At 45.5% G+C, this 9296-nt stretch overlaps 1 long non-coding RNA gene across 1 annotated transcript; it reads left to right on the top strand.

Moving 5' to 3' along the window:
• The first annotated feature begins 614 nt into the window (after positions 1-614).
• LOC140646223 (uncharacterized) lies at positions 615-6617 on the top strand. Its single transcript, XR_012040371.1, has 4 exons — positions 615-636; positions 820-913; positions 2957-3107; positions 6392-6617. It is a non-coding gene; the product is annotated as an uncharacterized lncRNA (long non-coding RNA).
• Positions 6618-9296: the final 2679 nt, after the last annotated feature.

The following is a 9296-nucleotide window of genomic DNA, read 5'->3' as shown; positions in this document are numbered from 1 at the left end:
TTAATTCCTTGTTTTGCTTTGCTTGTGTGCGCAGCTTTTGCTTTCCCTATTAAAGTGTCTTTATCTCAACCCACGAGTTTTCTCACTTTTACTCTTCTGATTCTCTCCCCCATCCCACCAGCGGGGATTGAGTGAGCGGCTGGGTGGGGCTTAGTTGCCAGCTGGGGCTAAACCATGACACTGTCAAATATTTAATCTTTATAGTTCTAATAAAAATGATAAAAACAGATGTTGAAGATGGATACTTCACTTGTCACTGGCATTCTATAAACATTAATACTTACGCTGACTCTGAGGACAGATTCTTTTGGAAAATTAAAGAAATGCAGGGGGATGTACATAGAAGAAAGTTTAAAGCTGCTTCAGTTCTCCCTCCTTCTGCAGAGTTTCCAAATACGTAACATTATAAAGGCTCAGAAATGCAGTTGCTACAGACCTGAGTTGGTGCGGTGACATCCTGTGCTGTTTTGTTGTGGAGAACAAGGAAGCCAATAACAACCAAATGAAGAGTTCGGAGGAAATCAGCTCTGCAGTTGAAATGATGTCTCAGCATGTCAGTAACACACATATTGGTGTGTTACGGCCTCACAGATGGGACAGGAGGTTTTACACGAAGACCATATGTGCACTAAAGGGGTAATGTAATGGCCTCTCTGCTGTGGCTTTGGCTTAACGGGTTACTGCTCTCAGCTGCCCGACTCCCTTCGTCCATGCACTGCTCCCTAACTTCTTTTTGTTGAACGGTTCACCTGTGTGATTTCTAAAACAGAAGCTAGTGTGTTAAAAAGTCCTTAATGTGAATAATTTTTTTTTAAACAGAATAATTTCCAGGTGCCTGGGTTTGTGGTTAAATGAAGCATCCCACTGTGGTGCAGATGGGCTGTTAACATCCAGAAGGGGCAGAAGTCGTCAGGTAGGGCTGAATGGTAGGTGGTAATTACATATTTCTTAGCAAAAGAGCATGCACACCCCCATGTGTAGCCTATGTGGACAAAAATATTCCTGTCTGAATGAGTCCTTCACCACGTGTCACCTCAGGTTCCTTCCAAGACTCTGCCACTGAGCAGTCTGGGACTTGTGTCAGCTGAGCTAGAGGCCTCCCTGTTAAATGCTTTCTACATCTCGATGAGGCAAATCAACGTGCATCAGAATGTTAAACGCTATTCCTTAAAGTTCAAATATTTTGCTGCATAAATTCATTATTTCTATGGGGATTAAACCCAACATTAGAACTGCGAATACTGTTTTCCTCTTGTTGTCAGATGCTGTTCTGCTCTGTACCCAGCCTACTGTCCATTATTACTCTTCCTCTGCTTCTAAAACAGCATCTGGGTTTCAAAGTTAGCCTTAGAAATATTTGACAATATGGAATATTACCTTCTCCTAAAAAAAAATAAAATTGTTGTGGCTAACTGCAGGTTGGGGTTGACACAAATAAACCCTTAAACAAATGAAATGTTCCTCGTATGTCTGTGAGATAAATATGCATTGGACAGAAATCGTTGTGTGTGTGCAAATAAAATGTGGCTTTTACTAGTATCGCTTGTTCAGATGCAAGAGATTGTTTTGGTACAGCTTTTTCTCATGTCTGACTTCCTGAGGATCTCAGAGCTAAAACAATTTTCAGAACTGGAAATCAAACAGACTTTACCCCATTTTGATTGTGCTAATCTCCGTGGTGTTAGCTGCAACTGTAGGAGTGCAAAGTGTTAGAAATGATTAGTGTGAAAATCCACACTCCTGTGTTGCAAGCTTTGGTGTATATTTTAATCTATACAAGGGGAATTCTGGCTCCTATTCGAATTGTCATATATGTATTTTTATGAATTGTTTAGCTCTAAGTCAGTGTGGATGCAATTGCATTTAAAACGATCCTATATTTTGACATTGCTGTTTGTGCATTACTCTATCGTGTCATTCATTTTTTAGTCCCCTTATTATAAGATTCTTTTAATTTGCTCTGGGTTCAGCAACACGTTTCTTGGGTAGGCAGTACCTCTGCTGTAGCTGCAAAGAAATTTGGCTGGGAGTTAAGTTCATCATCCTGCCCACAGAAACACCGGCTGCGTGACTTTGTGCTGGGAAGCCTGGCAGGGAGTAGGGAAGGTGCCAGCCACCTCCTAGACTGCAAACTTTGCTAGCGCTAATGCTTTGCTCTTATGCTAACGAAAGGATTATAAAGCATGGTTAGGCTCTCTAGTCAGTGGTGTGCCCCACATGGGGCTCGTGTCTGGGCGCAGCCTGTGCCCAGGCCGTGCAGCCTCCCGTGGGATGCGGGATGCAGGATGCGGGATGCGGGATGCGGGATGCAGAGCGGCCACTGCCGTGCCGCTGCCTGCAGCCTGCCTGGCTTCTGCACTTCTTCCACCCCACCGGCACCATGGGGCCCTTTGCTTCTTGACTTAGTTCACTATTCCTTTAAGCTCTTTGAAGAAGAGCTGTAATATCTACCGAGATAGAAATAAGACGACAGATGGATGGGGAATGATAACAGTGTTGTCGTTTTGCGCACATGACAACTATTCCGCCACGAAGATCTTGATTTTACATTACACCAAGGGCAATTTTATCTCATCATCGCTCACTGCTCCCCTGAACCCGGTTTTGGTAACGTTATCCATTAGAGGGAGCTACAGAGCAATTTATTAGTAGATCAGCTTTAAGGCCTACTGTTTGAACATGTTGAATACACATATGGAATAAAAATACACCAACGATAGCTTCAGAAATGGCTCTGGGCTTTTCTCCTTATTATGGTGAATTAGTTTTAGCCCTACTAGCACTGATTTCCTCACCACTGTATCCAGAGTCCTCTGTTTTAAAGCACTTGTTTATTTTCTTTGACGCCCCTCCCTGCTGTGCAGTTATCCCATTCCCATAGCCACGCGCGTTATTTACAAGGATGTTTAAAATATTTATGTAATCTCCAAAAAATAATCACTCTTTTGTTCCCTAGGTCACCACTTCTCTTATCTCGATAAGAAAAAATGCTAAGGGAATTGCAGAGGAAGCCTGCCCTTCCCGTGGTAGTATTGGAGAGCCTGGCTGTACTCGAAACCACCTACGGCCAGCCTGCTGTGCAGGGACCCGTGCTGGGGATAAGCTCTGTAAGTGCAAAGAGGATTTCAGTACAGCCCACGGCGGCTGGTGCACGCAACAGGGATGCAGCCCCTGGCTGACGAGAGGGTTTAAAATCTCAGACCTGTTGACCGCCAGAAGCTGAGAGGATAAAGGAGGGCCAGGAGCGCTCCCCACAAGCCCTGCTCGTGCAGCATTTGCAGCTGGCCCCCGCTGCTTTTGCAAAAGGCCCCGGCACAGCTTCTTGCCCAAAGCTCACACAGGGGAGGGTGGTGAGTGATCCACGGTCACACGGAAATGCACGGGAGGGAACCAGTGAGGTGGAAAGGATGCACGTGGGAAGCCATAGGCAGACCCAGGTTAAGCTTCCCCCAGCCTGAGCAGAGAGGGGGCAGCCCCCAAGCAGGACATTTGAAAACACGAATCCAGGCGTGGCTGGCACTGCCGTAGGAAATCTGCCTGCAAGGCGGCGGTACTGCTGGCCTGACTTACCCCCGGTTTAGGATGTTTCTACTTCCAGCATCGCCAGCGCTTTCAAGGCTATTGATGGGCAGCAAGACACTGGGAAGCGTCACTGCCTTCAAATGCAGCCTGCTCATCTGCAGTCAAATTTCCCCTTGAAATCCTCAGGAATTTTGCCTGAGTGAGGCCGTGCGCTACTTGACTTACTGAGGCAAAAGCTGTTTACAGATATAAAATACAAACAAGCCCTGAAACTTCTGTCCTTCATTATTTTACGTTGACTCGCTGTGGTCTGGGCCGGCTCCAGCATTTTTTCTCACTGCACTCATTACTCCAGGCAGTGATGAAACTGGATAAGCCAAATTACCAACTTGGCCTTGACATGGTTATAATGTCGTTGAAAGTATGGGGGAAACACAAATGTACTGCCTCAGCCATGGGAATCTGAAACCTTCCTGCTTCGTTGCAGTAAAAACCAATCAGAAATCCTTAATTCCCTCACTGTCAGACTTCTCTAGTACACATCCACACTAAGGCGTTGCACAAAACGTCAGGAGAAGGAAGTCAGAAGACTTTCATAATTTGATCTTTCGAACCTGCCAGTGAGAAATCCTTTGAAATGTGACTTCCCACTAAAGAACCCGAGGTAAAGCTGTAGGGACGTTTTAATTGCATTAAAAACGGTCACCAAAGACAGTCGCATCACTTAGAAGCAAATGCTACTTTTGAGTAATGATCTCCTGCTGCAAGATAAACTGACACAATAAGTGTGATAAATGATCTTAGGCGGGACCGCTGGCATAGCCTTCACTGTGGTTTTGAAGCAGCAAGGAAGGATTCAAATACCTATGCATTTACAACAGAACTGGAATAATTTGTCTTTTCTGGTTTATGTCGGCACGTTATGTCCAAAGAGCTGAAGTGAAGATTCCAGTTTTGCTGATAAAAACCACAGAAAATTAAACCACCGCCGCTGGCTTGCGCAGCATAGTTTACATTGTTTTGCAGCAGCTGCAGGATGCATTCTTTACACTTAATGTAAACAAACAGATATGATCCCAGCATAGGGGAGGGCTCCCGGGGTGCGAGGGCAGCTCGGTGCCGCAGACCCGTGCCTCCCCGGCCAAGCTGCCGGGGCTGCCTGCGCTGGGGCCGCCCGGCACAGAGCAAGCAGGCACTGGAGCCTTTGATGGCTGTTGGCCTGGCCTGTATCCTATCCAGGTTTCTTAAAACTGGCTATTTTATTGTTTGGATATAAACCGGTTGCTGATTACATGCAAGTGGGTTTATTTAATTAAAAAAAAAAAAAAAGGCCAGCTAATTGAGTTAAAATTGTGTGGTTTGTGGGAGAAAATGCCGAAGTTAATTACAGTTACCATCTGTTTCATCAAAACACTCGTTCGCTTTGAATACCTCTATTGTCAGGGCTGGTTTTAGTATCTTTCTCAAATTTATTCCAGTGAGGAGGTACTTTAAAATTAAATTATGTTGTTCCCCATAATCTCTAGCAGACAAGAGTGGTGGTGTCTGCAGTGACCTTATGGTGCTATTTCTTTTAAAGGAAATATTGCTGTGGCTTTAATCACAGCAAGCTTAGCTCTGTGCACAGGAAGCTTGCATGATTTTTTCCAGGGATTTATTCAAGGAGGTCTTTGTGCTTCTGTATGAGGCGAATTGCAAACGTGAATGGCATTATTTTCCCCAGTATCTCCTTTCCACTACCTGACCGTGATTTAATTCCTGCAATATTAATTCTCAAAAAACCCATGAAGAATTAACCTCTCCCCATGGTACTTACACACACACACACATGTATGTGCACACACCTCGCTCTTAAGACCGATGTCAGGATATACGAGTTAGCTGTCTTGAGAGCCTTGCAATACACTTGTATGAGACAGCCTGGAGGAACTGGGTGACTGGACATAGCACGAGCTTTTACCCCATGAACTTGTTTGCAGCATGGGGCCATTTATCGCAGGCCCCTGCTGTCCTGCTGGGCTGCCTGCATTCACTGGGGGATGCTAGTACAAATACCAGTTCTTGCTTAGTTTCCCGGAGGGTTGTGAGGTATTGGAAATGAATGTTGTGTATTGCTGTTGGTAAATAGAAGAGGTCAGAGTAGTGCTCAGGTGATAGAAGCAAGGTGGCTGTGAAGCTGGCATTAGGAAAACAAAACCCAATAACTTCTTTTAACAGCCCATCTGTCTTACTATATGCACATTCTCCAAAACATTCGTCTGCCAAATGAGAAGGTATCACTGACTGAATGTTTGTAATTTCCAAGGCTCAAAGGAACATATGAATTCATGTGTACTGAATCCTGTGAATTCAAGGAAAATTCAGTGGAGATTTAATCTGCTTCTGGAAGAGAAAATTCTTCACTCTGCCTGCTTCAAAGAGAAACAAAAACATCCTTTATTATTCTTAGTAAGAGGACCGTACTGCTACCACTTAACATAGTGAAATGACGACTCCTTGAAAATCTTGCTGCTCTTACATCTTGGATAAATCCTAACCTAGTGGGAGTGATAAAGAATTAGGCAATAAGATTAGAAAGAGAGATTGTTCCTGAATCAGTCCATTAAGATTAACCAGGCTTTGTTCCATGGCAACCTAGCTAAGAATAATCATGACTGCAAATAGTGCTGTTCCAGTTTCTTGGGTGGAGCACAGAGTGAAATCGCTGGTCTCCAAACGCAATCGTTAATGTGCTTGGCGGTTCCTAAATGTCATTGTGGCCGTACTTTAGCAATTCAGTTAGAGTTGTTGTTTTTCCTATCGTATGTGATGCATCAGGAGTTCAAAACCCTGCAAGCGAGCTGAGTTCATAACATCCTTGTATTTTCAGATTATTTTTGGTGGGACGTGATTTCTGACATTAGCAGTTGAGGTTGACGGTGTTGTCTCTGCCACCTGCCCTGAGTCACCGATGGCATATGAGGTGTGAACGGAGTACGTGAGAGATGTGGGCCGGAGCGGTCAGACTGGCACATTGGTGGGTCCTCACGATAAACCGGTTCTCAGGAATGTGGATCGCTATGGAGGAAAAGTTCCAAACACCTCTGTTCATTCATGCTGCAGTACACACATACCCAGGTCTCGTTCTGGGTGTCGCTGAGCTGGGCCCAAGGAAAGGAAGCATTACCAGCGAGCTATTTGATTACATTGATTTTGTCAAGGAAGAATCTTGACAATCTTTTAAGAATCATAAATCTTGCATTTCTTTATATTACTTATTTTTATTATTCTACTGTACACTCCCCCTACCTCACATTGCAATATATTTTTAATTTAAATGCATCTGTCTGTCTAATCTGTGCTTGGAAACTATGGTGCTTTCTTAATTCACCCATCTAAGTTAGCATGAATCATTTTACATATTTGATTATGGTGGCATAGTCATTTAAACAACGATGACGGGCATGAATTTAACCACTTCACTGCAGGCAACACCAAACTTACACAGGGTTCAGGTGACATTTATTTGTGTATGCAAACCACTGCAAAATACTCTGGTAGGAAAAAAAATGTATTTACTGGCTTATGGTTTAATGTGTGTTTCCAAACGGTCACTTATTTCTCCTAAAACCAGCTGAGGCCCTAGAAGAAGGTGTGCAGGGACATCACCGCTCTTCACAGGTGCCTCTCTGGGGTCTCACTGGGGTAGATCTATGCATTTGGGGCACTTTCCTGCCTCTCCTCCCCACACCCTTGCCAGGGGTGTTAGTCCAACAGACCCAGCTCTTCTGGGCACCCGGCAGCCTCTATCTTCGGGGAGTCTGGCTGATGCCGAGAGCAGATGACAGCTCATTTAGCTTTAGCTGTCTGGCCTGAGCCTGTTGTCCAGGCTCCTCCATGGGTCGGTGGAGAGTGGCAGGTACCACCAGGGGACAGCTTGGGTGCTCTTGGGGCAGGTCTTGGGGATGGGGAGCTGCCTCCTCCCCGAAACTCTGCCCTCCCTCCCCCAGCTGTGAAGGGGACACAGGCATCCAGCCAAGACCCAACCCGAGTGTGTAAGGAAGGAGGGGAGATGATTGCCAGCCAAAGTGATCCAAACACAGATTCATTGAAATAAAGCACTGTTTATTCATCCGAAGGGATGTGGAGTGCAGAAGAGGGGATGAATGGAGTGAAGCCCAGGCATACATTTCCCCATTAGCTTTAGTCTCTCCTATTAAGCTTTGGCAAGATACTTTTGGTTCGGTTGCTCTCATTCTTGAGTTCAAAGAAGCACCTTTTATCATGAGTGCTTCTCCCAGGGAGTCAACACCAGGTGGTGTTGACAATTCCCCTTACACACACGCACACACCCACCCCTTCCACCTGGCTTCTTTGGCAGGCCAGCACCTTTCAGGTTTGGATCTCCTCTTTTGTTCTAGCTCCAGATCTGGCTTCTCATCGGCTGGCCGGGCATTCACCAGGGCATTCCCCAGCTCACAGCGTCACTGCTGTTTCACAATGGACTTCTGGTGTTAGCTGAACTCCACCTTGCCTTGCCATCATTGCCTTTCCCATTTTTTTTTTCCCTCCGATAACTTGCCTCTGATTTAACTCCTTACAGCCAGAGTGGATAATGGCAAACTCATAAAAATTACAGCGTCTTTACAACATAATATTCGTACCAGCCCCATTTACCACATGGTACTCAAACTCTTCAAACATACAGTTTCATTGAAGGTAATTCTGGAGTCTGTTTACTTTTAAAATAGCTGGAAAAAATGAACATACGATTTGTGCTTGTGGTTGCGTACAGCCCTGCGTGCTTTTGGGAATGCAGGGACTCTACCTTTGAAGGCTATGGCCGTGTAGAAAACATCTGTAAATCTTGTGGAGACATGACAGATAGTCTTTCTGGGGTGTGTCATTTGGAAACTCATATGCAAGTTTGCAGAAAGCCCGTCTCACTGATCGCAGTCTTCAGGCTATAGAGGATTATCCATGCAAAGCAGACCTGCCGCACGCCCATGCAATGTGCTGGGCACTGACATAGGTTACAACGAAGGGCCCGTCCCAGCTGAGACTTTCCACGGGCAGTGTAGATAGCTGCAAGAGTGGTACGCGTGTGGTCATGATACTGAAGTTCCTGTTTGCCATCAGATTTTCTTGTCCTGATAGAAGCGTTGTTATGTGCCATACTTTTGCCATGAGGGGGAGTATACATTGCTTCCTAGCTGTGTTTTGATTCCACTCCCTGCCCGTACACTGTGTCCTCGTGTACGTACACCTCTCAGGATGTCTGCCGAATCAGCCAGTTGAGACTGAAATACTTTTCAAGATACTGGTTTAGGAAATATTTATGCAGGAACAACAAAGGAGAAAATACGGCCTCTCTGGCGTCCTTTGGCTGGAAGCTCAAATGAAATCTCTCAGCAGGAGAGAGGAGCAGATGCTCCGCAGGCCAGCGCTGGTACACGGGGCCGTGCTCCGGGGCCGGCCACAAGCCACGAGGGGTAGGGCTGCGTGCTTCAAACACACAGCCCTGGGTAGCTCACACTCACAGCACCGGGGTAAAACCACAGTGTGTGCGACAAATTACCCTCCATGCACCCCGGCTGCTGAATACCCGCCCTGAGCAGGAGCTAGGACTGTCCTTGTGCTGCTTACCAAGAGCATTTGTCGCTCCTCATATTATTTTTTTGTTTAGTTTTTAGACAACAATAACACACACAACACCCCCCTTCCCTAAATTACGAGAATTTATTCAATACTTTGTGCTTTTTTGCTAAGCTCATAAAGAACGCCTCCTTTTTAAT

The sequence above is a fragment of the Ciconia boyciana genome, chromosome 1 (assembly GCF_034638445.1).
Source record: "Ciconia boyciana chromosome 1, ASM3463844v1, whole genome shotgun sequence".
Taxonomy (NCBI): Eukaryota; Metazoa; Chordata; class Aves; order Ciconiiformes; family Ciconiidae; genus Ciconia; species Ciconia boyciana.
The sequence above is the reverse complement of the archived record's forward strand: the minus strand, read 5'-3'. Positions and strand labels throughout refer to the sequence as shown.